This window comes from Microtus pennsylvanicus, chromosome 1 (assembly GCF_037038515.1).
Source record: "Microtus pennsylvanicus isolate mMicPen1 chromosome 1, mMicPen1.hap1, whole genome shotgun sequence".
Taxonomy (NCBI): domain Eukaryota; kingdom Metazoa; phylum Chordata; class Mammalia; order Rodentia; family Cricetidae; genus Microtus; species Microtus pennsylvanicus.
This window is the reverse complement of record NC_134579.1, coordinates 152085652-152099335: the sequence shown is the minus strand read 5'-3', so window position 1 is coordinate 152099335 and position 13684 is coordinate 152085652.

The window sequence follows — 13684 nt, the reverse complement described above, 5'->3', positions numbered from 1 at the left end:
CCTCTCTGCTTCTTTATCTGAAGCTGAAAAAGCTTTTGACAAAATATAACATCCCTTCATGATAAAGGCCTTGGAGTGAGGAGGGATACAAGGAACATAACTGAACATAATAAAGGTAATATACAGCAACCCAACAGCCAACATCAAACTAAATGGAGAGCAATTTCCAGTGATTCCACTGAAATCAGGAACAAGAGATGGTTGTACACTCCCTCCATATCTATTCAATATAGTTTGTGAGGTCCTAGCTAGAGCAATAAGACACCAAAAGGAGATAAAGGGGATACAAATCAGAAAAGAAGAAATCAAACTCTCACTGTTTATTGATAATATGATAGTTTACAGAAGTGATCCCAAAAATTCTATTAAAAAACTTCTACAAGCTAGCTCTGTGGAAGCCGGGCAGGACCAAAAGCAGGCCCGCTCCCCTTTCACAACAGAGTGGAGCTCCAACATGGTAACAAACTCCACGTAAAACCTGAGAGCTTAATTTTATACACAGAAAAAAACAGAGTTTAACACAGCTTTTTTCTGTTTGCTAGGGCGTGCTGTAGAGAGATTTTCTGATACAGCAAAAGCAACAGAAAAAAAGCCACACCATTTTAAGACGTGGCTTCCTGGGCCCTGCCAGCGATGCAGTCTCTGGCTATGGAACACTTCTGGGCCCAGATGTTTGTGAGCCCACTCGGGGCTGGGAATAAAGTAGCTGAGTCATATCCACCGCTCAGCTCTTCCTGCCTGAGTAGGCAGCTGGATCAGGTCTACTAGAAAGTGGCAGTTTTGAGATACCAGTTTCTGGGCTCTGCCACCATTGTGATCTTTGTCTGGCTCCTGTGGGAGACAGAGCTTTTGAATGGAACATTTGGTATAAAGTGCTACTATTTGTTTAATGACAACTAGACTCACTGTGTGCCTAAAAAGGGGTCATTGCATGCTGTGGCTCAGAGGCACAAGCAGCTCCTCCACGCTAGCGGTGCAATGTGCAAGGCTGAGAGGCACAAGTGGCTCCACCATGTTGGACTGGGTGAGGCAAGCCCACAATACCTGTTTTTGACCTAGGAATGTCACAGCTTAGATTCTTTTTTTTTTTACAACAGATGGCTCTTTTATTTATTTATTTTTTTAATTAATTTATTTATTAAGGATTTCTGCCTCCTCCCCTCCACTGCCTCCCATTTCCCTCCCCCTCCCCCGATCAAGTCCCCTCCCTCATCAGCTTGAAGAGCAATCAGGGTTCCCTGACCTGTGGGAAGTCCAAGGACCGCCCACCTCCATCCAGGTATCGGGAACTCACCAAGGCCAGCTGGCTTGGGTCTGAAAAAGCATGGGATAAAACCGGACTTGCTGAACATAGCAGACAATGAGGACTACTGAGAACTCAAGAACAATGGTAATGGGTTTTGGATACTACTGCATGTACTGGCTTTGGGGAAGCCTAGGCAGTTTGGATGCTCGCCTCACAACTGAGATTCTTAAGCACTTAGTGATTTAAAGGTGCAAATCAAAAATGTTTCTGGACAGTAAAAAAAATTACAGATTCACAATAGGACAGATTCAGATATAAAATACCTCTAAATGGGTCACAATGTTGGATGAGTGTATGTAGGCTTGGGAGAGAGAAGAAGAAGAATATAAAGAATAAAGTTAATGCCTTAAAAAAGGATAAAGTCTTTAAAGAGACAGAATAAAGTAAAGCGATAGAGTAAAAATAGGCCATGTAAAAATGGAAAATTCACAGAGGGTCTGGATGATGTATTTTATTGTGTTTTCTTTAAAACTTTTGTCTGTGAAGGAGTTAAGTACAAAAAAAAATTCATTAAATGGGCTGCTAAGCTGAACATGCATATATGTTCTAAAAGTATCCTTTTTTATTCTTTTTTTTATTGAGAAAAGGAAAAAAAAGTTTCAGCCTCCTCCCAGCCTCCCATTTCCCTCCCCCTCCTCCCACCCTTCTTCTCCTCCCCTCACTCCTCTGCCCCTCCCTCTCCAGTCCAAAGAGCAGTCAGGGTTCCCTGCCCTGTGGAAAGTCCAAGGTCCTCCCCCCTCCGTCCATGTCTAGGAAGTTGAACATCCAAACTGCCTAGGCTCCCACAAAGCCAGCACATTACGTAGGATCAAAACCCGGTACCATTGTCCTTGGCTTCTGATCAGCCCTCCTTGCTCGCCATGGTCAGAGAGTCCGGTTTTATCCCATGCTTTTTCAGTCATAGTCCAGCTGGCCTTGGTAAACTCCCAATAGATCAGCCCCACTGTCTCAGTGGGTGGGTGCACCCCTCGTGGTCCTGACTTCTTTGCTCATCTTCTCCCTCCTTCCACTCCTCATTGGGACCTCGGGAGCTCAGTCCAGTGCTCCAGCGTGGGTCTCTGTCTCTATCTCCATCCATCACCAGATGAAGGTTCTATGATGATATGCAAGATATTCGTCAGTATTGTTATAAGATAGGGTCATTTCAGTTTCCCTATCCTCAGCTGTCCAAGGAACTAACTGGGGACATTGCCTTGGGCTCCTGGGAGCCACTCTAGGTTCAAGTCTCTTGCCAGCCCTAAAGTGGCTCCCTTAACTAAGAATTATGCTTCCGTGCTCCCCTATCCAACCTTCCTTTATCCCAATCATCCTGTTTCCCCAAGTTGCCCCCATCCTCCACTTCTCACTTTTCTCTCCCCATCTCCCTTACCCCCATCCCACCCCACCCCCAAGTTTCCAATTTTCTCCCCGGCAATTTTGTCTACTTCCCATAGGCAAGAGGATAACTATATGTTTTTCCTTGGGTTCACCTTCTTATTTAGCTTCTTTAGGTTCATCAATTACAGACTCCGTGACCCTTATTTATGGCTAGAAACCAATTATGAGTGAGTACATCCCATGTTCATCTTTTTGGGTCTGGGATACCTCACTCGGAATAGTGTTTTCTATTTCCATCCATTTGCATACAAAATTCGAGAATTCATTGTTTTTTACCGCAGCGTAGTACTCTAATGTGTATATATTCCACACTTTCTTTATTCATTCTTCCATTGAAGGACATCTAGGTTGTTTCCAGGTTCTGGCTATTACAAATAATACTGCTATGAACATAGTTGAACAAATGCTTTTGCCATATGATAGGGCATCTCTTGGGTATATTCCCAGGAGTGGTATTGCTGGGTCCAGGGGTAGGTTGATCCCGAATTTCCTGAGAAACCGAAACACTGATTTCCAAAGTGGTTGCACAAGATTGCATTCCCACCAGCAATGGATGAGGGTACCCCTTCCTCCGCTGCCTCTCCAGCAAAGGCTATCCTTGGTGTTTTTGACTAGCCATTCTGACAGGTGTAAGATGATATCTCAAAGTTGTTTTGATTTGCATTTCCCTGATCGCTAAGGAGGTTGAGCATGACCTTAGGTGTCTTTTGGCCATTTGAACTTCTTCTGTTGATAATTCTCTGTTCAGTTCAGTGCCCCATTTTTTAATGGGTTAATTAGCATTTTAAAGTCTAGTTTCTTGAGTTCTCTATATATTTTGGAGATCATACCTTTGTCAGTTGCGGGGTTGGTAAAGATCTTCTCCGAGTCAGTAGGTTGCCTTTTTGTCTTGGTGACAGTGTCCTTTGCTTTACAGAAGCTACTCACTCATAATTGGTGTCTAGCCATAAATAAGGGTCACGGAGTCTACAATTGGTGAACCTAAAGAAGCTAAGTAAGAAGGTGAACCCAAGGAAAAACATATAGTTATCCTTTGGCTATGGGAAGTAGACAAAATTGCTGGGAAGAAAATTGGGATCTTGGGGGTGGTGTGGGGTGAGGGTAAGGGGAGATGGGGAGAAAAAAGGGAGAAGCGGAGGATGGGGGGAACTTGGGGGAAAAGGATGATTGGGATAAAGGAAGGCTGGATAGGGGAGCATGGAAGCACAATTCTTAGTTAAGGGTGCCACCTTAGGGCTGGCAAGAGACTTGAACCTAGAGTGGCTCCCAGGAGCCCAAGGCGATGTCCCCAGTTAGTTCCTTGGGCAGATGAGGATAGGGAACATGGAACGACCCTATCCTATAGCAATACTGACGAATATCTTGCATATCACCATAGAACCTTCATCTGGTGATGGATGGAGATAGAGACAGAGACCCACACTGGAACACTGGAGTGAGCTGCTAAGGTCCCAATAAGGAGCGGAAGGAGGGAGAAGATGAGCAAGGAAGTCAGGACCATGAGGGGTACACCCACCCACTGAGACAGTGAGGCTGATCTATTGGGAGCTCACCAAGGCCAGCTGTACTGGGACTGAAAAAGCATGGGATAAAACCGGACTCTCTGAACATGGCGAACAATGAGGGCTGATGAGAAGCCAAGGACAATGGCATGGGGTTTTGATCCTACTTCATGTTCTGGTTTTGTGGGAGCCTAGCCACGTTGGATGTTTACCTTCCTAGACATGGACGGAGGGGGCAGGACTTGGACTTTCCACAGGGCAGGGAACCCTGACTGCTCTTTGGACTGGAGAGTGAGGGGGAGAGACATGGGGGGAGGGGGAAAAGGATGGGAGGAGGGGCAGGGGAATGGGAACCTGGGAAGAGCGGGAAACTTTTTTTTTAAATTCGTTTTTATCCTGGAATATTTTGTTTTCTCCATTGATAGTGAATGAAAGCTTATAATTTTACTAAATATATTTTCTGGACCGTTGAGCTGCACTTCTTCCCCTTCTTCTACTCCTATTATTCTTAGGTTTGGTCTTTTTATTGTGTCCCATATATCTGAATGTTTTGTGATGAGAGTTTGTTGGACTTGCTGATTTCTTTGATCAGTGCGTTTATTTTCTCTATGGTATCTTCAGAATCTGAGATTCTTTCTTCTATCTCTTGTATTCTGCTGGTTATGCTTGTTTCTGTAGTCTCTATTCATTTACCTAGATTTTCCATGTCCTGCCAGTCCTCTGTTTGTGTTTTCTTCTTTGCCTCCATTTCAGTTTTCAAATCTTGAACTGTTTCCATTATCTCTTTTATTCTTTTTCCTTGGTTTCTTAGGGTATCATTCACTGATTTATTCAAATTTTCAAACTTTCTGTTATATTTCTCATCCATTTCTATAAGGGCATTTTTTACATGTTGTTTAAGGGTGTCAATCACTTTCATAAAGTCAATTTTTTTCTGCTTCTTCTTGATTAAGGTGTTCATGTCCTCCTGTTGTGAGGTTGCTGAGTTTTGGTGGTTTCATGTTGTTTTTCAGATTGTTGCGTGAATTCTTACATTGGTGCCTGCCCATCTCTTCCTCCGAATGCTCCCCTATGGCTCTTCTTTTACATGATCAAGTCTCCTTGCCTCCTGATGTACCTTCCCAGTGATGGCACTCCCCAGTGATGGCTTTCCTGGTGCTCCAGTGATGTCTCTCCTGGTGCTGAGATCAGATTTCTGTGCTGGTTGGGTAGCTCGTAAATAAAGCTCCTACCTTTCTTGCTGCAGGCAGGACATTGAAACAAATAAACTCCTGCCCATCTGGTCACCCTCAGGATTCGGCCCCAGGGCCCAGACAGGCTAAGCTGGGTGATGTTATGTGCCCAAAGATGGAAGGGAGGCAGAAGGGGGGAGGGTTGTGGATGCAAGCTGGGTGGAATAGGAAGAGAGAGGCAGTATGCGGGGAGTATAGGCCCTGCAGGAAGCCCAGGAAGTATAGGGGGGATGAGGAACTTCTGAATTTCGTATCCCATGCTGCTGTTGAGGGCCCGAAACTCACCCCAATGATGAAACTTTTCAACTTTTATATGTTATTTTATCTGATTTTGATAGCAAGGAAAACTGAAAACTATAACTATCTTGTCTTCAATCTTCATGAGAACTCAAAAAGAAGAAAATATTACCTGAGTAAATAAAAAGTTTAGGACAAAGAACTCCAAAATTATAGTAACAGTTGAGATATCTGGCTTCATAGACAGTCACCCCCAAGATCCCTTTACAATATTGGGGCATCTATCCTCAGCTGATGGGTTTAGAATATCTGATAGACTTTTCTGTGAAGCAGGAAGTATGAAGGACCATCCTATCTTGTATTGACAAATTTTGGCAGTTGCCTTCTTTCGTGTCATGCTTGTCCAATTTGGATAGCATACTGTCAGCAGAGGAGACAATGGCTTTCTTACCCAGTGGATATCTTGTTACAATAAAACCCAAACTCTATATGTAGGTTCTTCAATGTTCTTCATCCTTTTTTGAAGTAAACTGGTACTTCCAGGAGCAGACATGTCTCACTGTCATGAAAAGCCTTAGGGTATTAAAATATCTTAAATCCCATACTCTGTAGATTTATGAAGTGTTTGAAGACCAACTATTCATCTAAAATATGTCTTTTTTAACTTTAAGACATATTTAATATAACTACGAGTCTGATTATTATATATGGTTAACTATTAACCTGTATTTATCAATTATACATTACATTATTAAATGTTTGGCATAGGTACAATACCTTAAAGAAGAGTAGAAATATTTACCCTACAGAGCAAGGTGACTCTCAATTTGTTTCAATATATAAAAGTAAATATCAATGTAACATAGTTGAGACTAGTATTTGCTTTTTAGTCTGACTGTATATTCAATCATTTACCCCTTTATCCTATTATTATATACTGCCTTTTTTGTTTTTAGAAAGAATCATTAAATACACCTCCCTTGAATAGTTCCTTACCTTACCATGACCAGTAGCAATTTACATCCAACCCCCGAAATGATGAGAAACATTCACAAATCACTGAATACTGTAGAAAGTTTTACAGCTTATGGTTACTTGCCTACTGTGGTGTTGGGTCTTATACTATATGTCTGATACAGAGCCTGCATCTACCCCATCTTTCCCTTGCCACTTTTTCGGGTAGCTGAATTCAATCTCTGTTCTCTGTTCAAGAAGAGAATTCTGATTTGTACCTTGGGAGCTCAGACAAGTGCTCCAATGTGGGTCTCTGTCTCTATCTCCATCCATTGCCAGATGAAAGTTCTATGGTGACATGCAAGATATTCATTAGAATGGCTATAGGATCGGGCCATTTCAGGCTTTCTCTCCTCAGCTGCCCAAGGACCTAGTTGGGTACATCTCTCTGGACCCCTGAAAACCCCTCTAGAGTCAAGGCTCTTGCCAACCCTAAAATGGCACCCATAATTAAGATATATACTTCCCTGCTCCCATATCCATCCTTCCTTTATCCCAACCATCCCATTCTTTCAAGCTCTCCCCATTCTCCCCTTTTCACTTTTCTCTCCCCATCTCCCCTTACCCCCATCCCACCCCACTCCCAAGTTCCCAATTTTTGCCCAGCAATCTTGTCTACTTCCAATATCCAGGAGGATAACTGTATGTTTTTCTTTGGGTTCACCTTCTTATTTAGCTTCTCTAGGATCGCAAATTATAGGCTCAATGTCCTTTATTTATGGCTAAAAACCAATTATGAGTGAGAGAACATAAGCAAGGAAGTCAAGACCGCGAGGGGGGCACCCACCCACTGAGACAGTGGGGCTGATCTAACAGGAGCTCACCAAGGCCAGGTGGACTGGGACTGCAAAAGCGTGGGATAAAACCGGACTCTCTGAACATAGAGGACAATGAGGGCTGCTAAGAAGCCAAGGACAATGGCACTGGGTTTTGATCCTACTGCATGTACTGGCTTTGTGGGAGCCTAACCTGTTTGGATGCTCACCTTCCTGGACCTGGATGGAGGTTGGAGGACCTTGGACTTTCCACAGGGCAGGGAACCCTGACTGCTCTTTGGACTAGAAAGGGAGGGGGAGGGGAGTGGGACATGGGGAGTGATAGGAGGGAAAAGGGAGGTGGGGAGGAGGCAGAAATAAAAAAAAAACCCACTAAAAAAATAAAAAAGTATTCAGTGGTGGGAATTTGGACTGTTTTTTTTTTTTATTTTGATTTTTCGAGACAGGGTTTCTCCGTAGCTTTTGGTTCCTGTCCTGGAACTAGCTCTTGTAGACCAGGCTGGCCTCGAGCTCACAGAGATCCGCCTGCCTCTGCCTCCCAAGTGCTGGGATTAAAGGCGTGTGCCACCACTGCCCAGCTCTGTTTTTTTTTTATTGAAAAAAATTTCTGCCTCCTCGCAGCCAGTTTCTAAATAGTTCTTACAGCTTATAATAACCTATTTTACTTATCTATGTCATGTTACATGCTTCAGTTGCCTCTATTCCATTCTGTATCTCTGACTTGTTCTGAGTTTTCTAGAATCTCTATGGCACTCTGCATTATTAGATCGTCTCCCCCTTTCTCCCCCCCCCCCCAGAAATCCTGCCTATCTCTCCTACCTAGCTAACATGGCATAGCCTTTCTTCCATCTTCCAGCTGCAGTGTCCTGTCTGTGTCTAGTGTCTGACTGTTGACTCTGCCTTTCTTCTTCCCAGAATTCTCTCTCTGACTGATGTCCCACCTATACCTCCTGCCAGCTATTGGCCATTCAGCCTTTAACTACACAAATCAAAGCAAAACTTTGTCACACAATGTAAAAATATCCCACAACAAAACTGATACCTACACATGAAAGAACAAACCTGTGGATAAATGTAGGTATTGACCTATTTTAGTGTCAATGTGTGCAGCAGACAGCAATATGAAGCATTTGCAATATCTGTCTACAGAAATATCACAGAACATACATAAATATCAACAGACTTGGAGCCCTGATCCTATCTCAGATATCATGAAGGAAAAACTACCCCTTGTAGATTCTTCCCAAGGGTAGGTAAAGGCACTGAACAATGTTAGCCTCTTTTCTTGAATAAGGAACTGTCTGAATTTTGGGAACCTTCATTTTGGGGAAGTTTTCAGTTTTATTTTTCAGCTCCCTATTGTGACTGTAGGAATGTCTGTGACACTCTCTTGTACCTCAAAACATTCATACAACTGGTTTATTTTAACTAAGGATGATCAGAAGTTCTTTCACAGTCAGAGTTCACAAGATAAACACACTGGATTGTACCTTGCTGAGTTCCAACTGAGTCGAATGACCTCCAGCCAAAGGTTGAGGTTCAGATGCTATGGCTATTACACAAGTAATCCTCAGGTGTGGTCAGAAGAGAGTGACGTTTTGCAACTTCTGATCTCAGGTCAGGGCACCTCAGGCTGTCTAGAATCATATTCTACTAGACACAGGTTTCCACTGGAGACTGTGGTGTGTTATGTGTTTGAGGATTTAGGATTCATGAGTTGGTTGACACAGTATACAAACCATGAGAGTCACTGTATAGAAAATGAGGGGAGGGCATAATAGGAATGGAACCTGGGACAGTCAGGAGAATGATATGTCTTCCCATGACATTATTGGATCTTTTTTATTTTAGGGGTAAAGTTCAACATCAGGAGTGAGTTTGATATTTACTCTGAAACTGTTTGATTGGCCCCACATCTTTCTCTTCTACTTCCTTGTAGGAAGACTCAAGAAACCCACTTTGAAAGCTGAGCCATGATCTGTGATTACCTTAGGGAATAATGTGACAGTTTTGTGTGAGGGGACCAAGGGAATGCAATCAACGTATTTCCTCAATAAAGAAGGAAGCCCAGCACCCTGGGACAGTCAAACTCCAAAAGTTCCTTGTACCAAGGCCATGTTCTCAACAGCATCCATGGAACAGCATCATGCAGGAAAATATCGCTGTTACACTTACAACTCTGCAGGTTGGTCAGAACGCAGTGACATGCTGGAGCTGGTTGTGACAGGTGAGAGGGCACTTCTGTATCCCTGCGAATGCTCACTGTTGTGTCTCCTCCTCACTTCTGAGAAGGGGGAAATGTTTACCTTCTGTTTCCACTTAACAGGCTTCCTCTTCACTCCTAGGAGTCCATTCTATTAATGTCACCCTGTCAGCCATGTTGAGTCCTGTGGTGACCTCAGGAGGGTATGTGACTCGTCAGTGTGTCTCACAACAGGCATATAACAGCTTCATTCTAGTGAAGGATAATGAGAAGTTCTCCAGGCCTGTGCCCTCACATGATACATACCCTAAGCTATCAGGAGCTCGTTTCACAGTGGATCCTGTGACCCACAACCAGAGGTGGAGATTTACATGCTATGGCTTTTACTGGAGTAGTTCCCAGCTGTGGTCAGTTCCTAGTAATGACCTAGAGCTCCTGGTCTCAGGTAAGTAAGCTCCAGCCTTTACTTTGAATATTGCAAGAGACAAGGATCCCAGGAAAGGAGTTCATGTGTGTGGGGTGGGTGATGGAGAGGCAGGACAATTTAATCTAGTGTCATAGAATGTGTGATACAGCTGGATTTGAGGTGCAGACATCTGTCTGGATAATAACAGTGGACCTAATGGGTCAAGGGACAAGGCAGGTCTTTATATGACCTTCCACTGTTATATATCAGCTTAAGTGTCATTTCCAATTGTGACCTTTTGTGTGCAACTGTCTTTAAAAAGATGTTCCTATTTTTCATGCTTCTTTTCAGGGACCCTTCACAAACCCACTATCAGGGCTCTTCCAGGCTCTGTGATCACCTCAGAGAGTCCTGTTACCATCTGGTGTGAGGGAACCCTAGAAAGCATTATGTATGTGATATATAAAGAAGGAAGACCAGAACCCAGTTACACACAAACCCAAATAGACCACAACAATAAGGCACAGTTCTCCATTCCATCAGTGACAAGATTGAATGCAGGGCGATACAACTGTTACTCATACAACTTTGCTGGCTGGACAGAGCGCAGTGAAAATTTTGTTTTCTCCATTGATAGTGAACAAAAGCTTGGCTGGGTATAGTCGTCTGGTCTTGCATCCATGGTCTCTTAGTTTCTGCAGTACATCTATCCAGGACCTTCTGGATTTCATGGTTTCCATAGAGAAGTCAGGTGTAAGTCTGATAGGTTTACCTTTATAAATAACTTGACCTTTTTTTTGCTGCTTCTAATATACTTTCTTTATTCTGTATGCTTTGTGTTTTGATTATTATATGGCGAGGGGATTTTTTTTTTGATCCAGTCTATTCAGTGTTCTGTATGCTTCTTGAACCTTCCTAGGTATATCTTTCTTTAGGTTGGGAAAGTTTTCTTCTATAATTTTATTAAGTATATTTTCTGGACTGTTGAGCTGCACTTCTTCTCCATCTTTTACTCATAATATTCTTAGGTTTGGTCTTTTTTTATTTTTTATTTTTATTGAGAAAAGGAAAAAAAAGTTTCCGCATACTCCCAGCCTCCCATTTCCCTCCCCCTCCTCCCACCCTTCTCCACCTCCCCTACTCCTCTCCCACTCCCTCTTCAGCCCAAAAAGCAGTCTTGGTTCCCTGCTCTGTGGAAAGTCCAAGGTCCTCCTCCCTCTGTCCATGTCTAGGAAGGTGAACATCCAAACTGGCTAGGCTCCCACAAAGCCAGAACATGAAGCAGGGTCAAAACCCCGTACCATTGTCCTTGGCTTCTCATCAGCCCTCCTTGCTCGCCATGTTCAGAGAGTCCAGTTTTATCCCATGCTTTTTCAGTCATAGTCCAGCTGGCCTTGGTAAACTCCCAATAGATCAGCCCCACTGTCTCAGTGGGTGGGTGCACCTCTGGTGGTCCTGACTGCTTTGCTCATCTTCTCCCTCCTTCTGCTCCTCATTGGGACCTTGGGAGCTCAGTCCAGTGTTCCAGTGTGGGTCTCTGTCTCTATCTCCATCCATCAACAGATGAAGGTTCTATGATGATATGCAAGATATTCGTCAGTATTGTTATAAGATAGGGTCATTATAGGTTCCCCATCCTCAGCTGCCCAAGGAACATCTTAAATGAAAAAAATCTTAAATGACACATTATGTAGATTTCTGAAGTGTTTGAAGACCAACTATCCATCTAAAATATATCTTTGTTAACTTTAAGACATATTTAATATGACTACAAGTCTGATTATTATTATATATGGTTAACTATTAACTTATATCTCTTAATTATTCATTACATTTTTAAATGTGTTGCATAGGTACAATACCTTAAAGAAGAGTAGAAATGTATATACAACATAGCAAGGTAATTTTAAATTTCTATTAATATATAAAATTCCATACCAATGTAAAATATTTGAGACTAGTGTTTGCTTTTTAGTCTAAGTGTATATACAGTAATCTACCCTTTTATCCTGTTATTGCCATACACTGCCTTTTTTTTGTTTCAGACAGTGATATTTGAATACACATCACTTACTTAGTTTGCACCCTTACCATGACCAGTAACAATTTACATCCAACCCCCACAATGATGTCAAACATCCACAAACCACTGAAGGAACAGAAACCACCAACCCCCCACCTCTTGGAAATACAGGCATTGTACTCTCTAGATGGCTTCCTATTGTCTGGAGATGATGGATCTTTAGGGATCCCTAAAAAATTAAGATAACGGTCAAGTCCTGAGACAGCTACTAGCTATTGTCTATCCCAGTGTGATGGGGAAGTGTAGGATCTATCTGAAGTATGACTTGTGTTGTCTGTGAAGCTGAACCTTCTTACCTAGCAGATCTGAAGTTGTTCTAGAAGCAGAATTTTGAGGAAACTGCAACAAAGACAGTCTGAAAGGCTGGATTACCTGTGTTACTTCTCTTTTTGGTGTCTTATCTTTTTGTTTTAGAAACACACAAGCCTTAAACCTATCATGAATCTCCATACATGGTGCTGGCTGGCTCAAGCCGTCAGGCAGTGGCCACCTAAAGATCGTAGGAATAAGAAGTGACATCTGGTTCCACGTTTGGTACTTTTTAAAATTTTTTTTGAGAACTATGTGAAAATACCTAGCCCCACAATGGACGCCATTAGTAAGGAGTCTTTCTCTGACTTTTTATCCAGCCTCCCAATAATGACATAAAGACTTTTATCAATTATAAAAAATCAGCATATAGGTTAGGCTTGTTTCTATCTAGTTTGTAGAGCTTAAATTTACCTATTTTATTTATCTATGTCATGTTACATGGTTTAGTTACCTCTTTTCTATTCTGCACCTCTGAATTGCTCTAAGTCTTCTAGAATCTCTATGGCACACTCTGCATGATTACATCTTTCTCTCTTTCTTCTGTCTTCCCCCAGAAATCCTGCCTATCTCTCTTACCTAGCTATCATGGCATAATCTTTCGTCCATCTTCCAGCTCCAGTGTTCTGTCAGTGTCTAGTGTCTGGTGACTCTGCCTTTCTTCTTCCTAGAGTTCTCTCTTTGCCCTGATGTCCTACCTATACCTCCTGCCAGCCCTTGGCCATTAAGCCTTTAATTACACCAATCAAAGAAAACTTTGTAACACAGTGTAAAAATATCCCACAACAAAACTGATACCTACACATGAAACAAAAAACCTGTGAATAAATGTAGGAATTAACCTATTTTAGTGTCAATATGGACCCAGACAACAATACAAAGTATTTGCAGAATGTGTTTACAGATATAGCACAGAGCAACAACAGTCTTGGAGCCCTGACCCTACCTCAGACACCATGAAGGAAATACTACCCCTGCAATGATCCTTCCCAAGGGTAGGTTAAGGCACTGAACAATGTTAGCTTCTTTTCTTGAATAAGGAACTGTCTGCATTTTGGGAACTTTCATTTTGGGGAAGTTAGATTTTGATGACCTTCACAGTTTAGATGCAATGTATTATCCATATGAAAAACATGAGAGCAGAGAGGGGCCGTTTAACCATAACATTTACATAACCAGATCCCTCTTGCATGCCAACTACATTGTAAAACTGTCTGTAGGTTAATCATTTCTTGTACA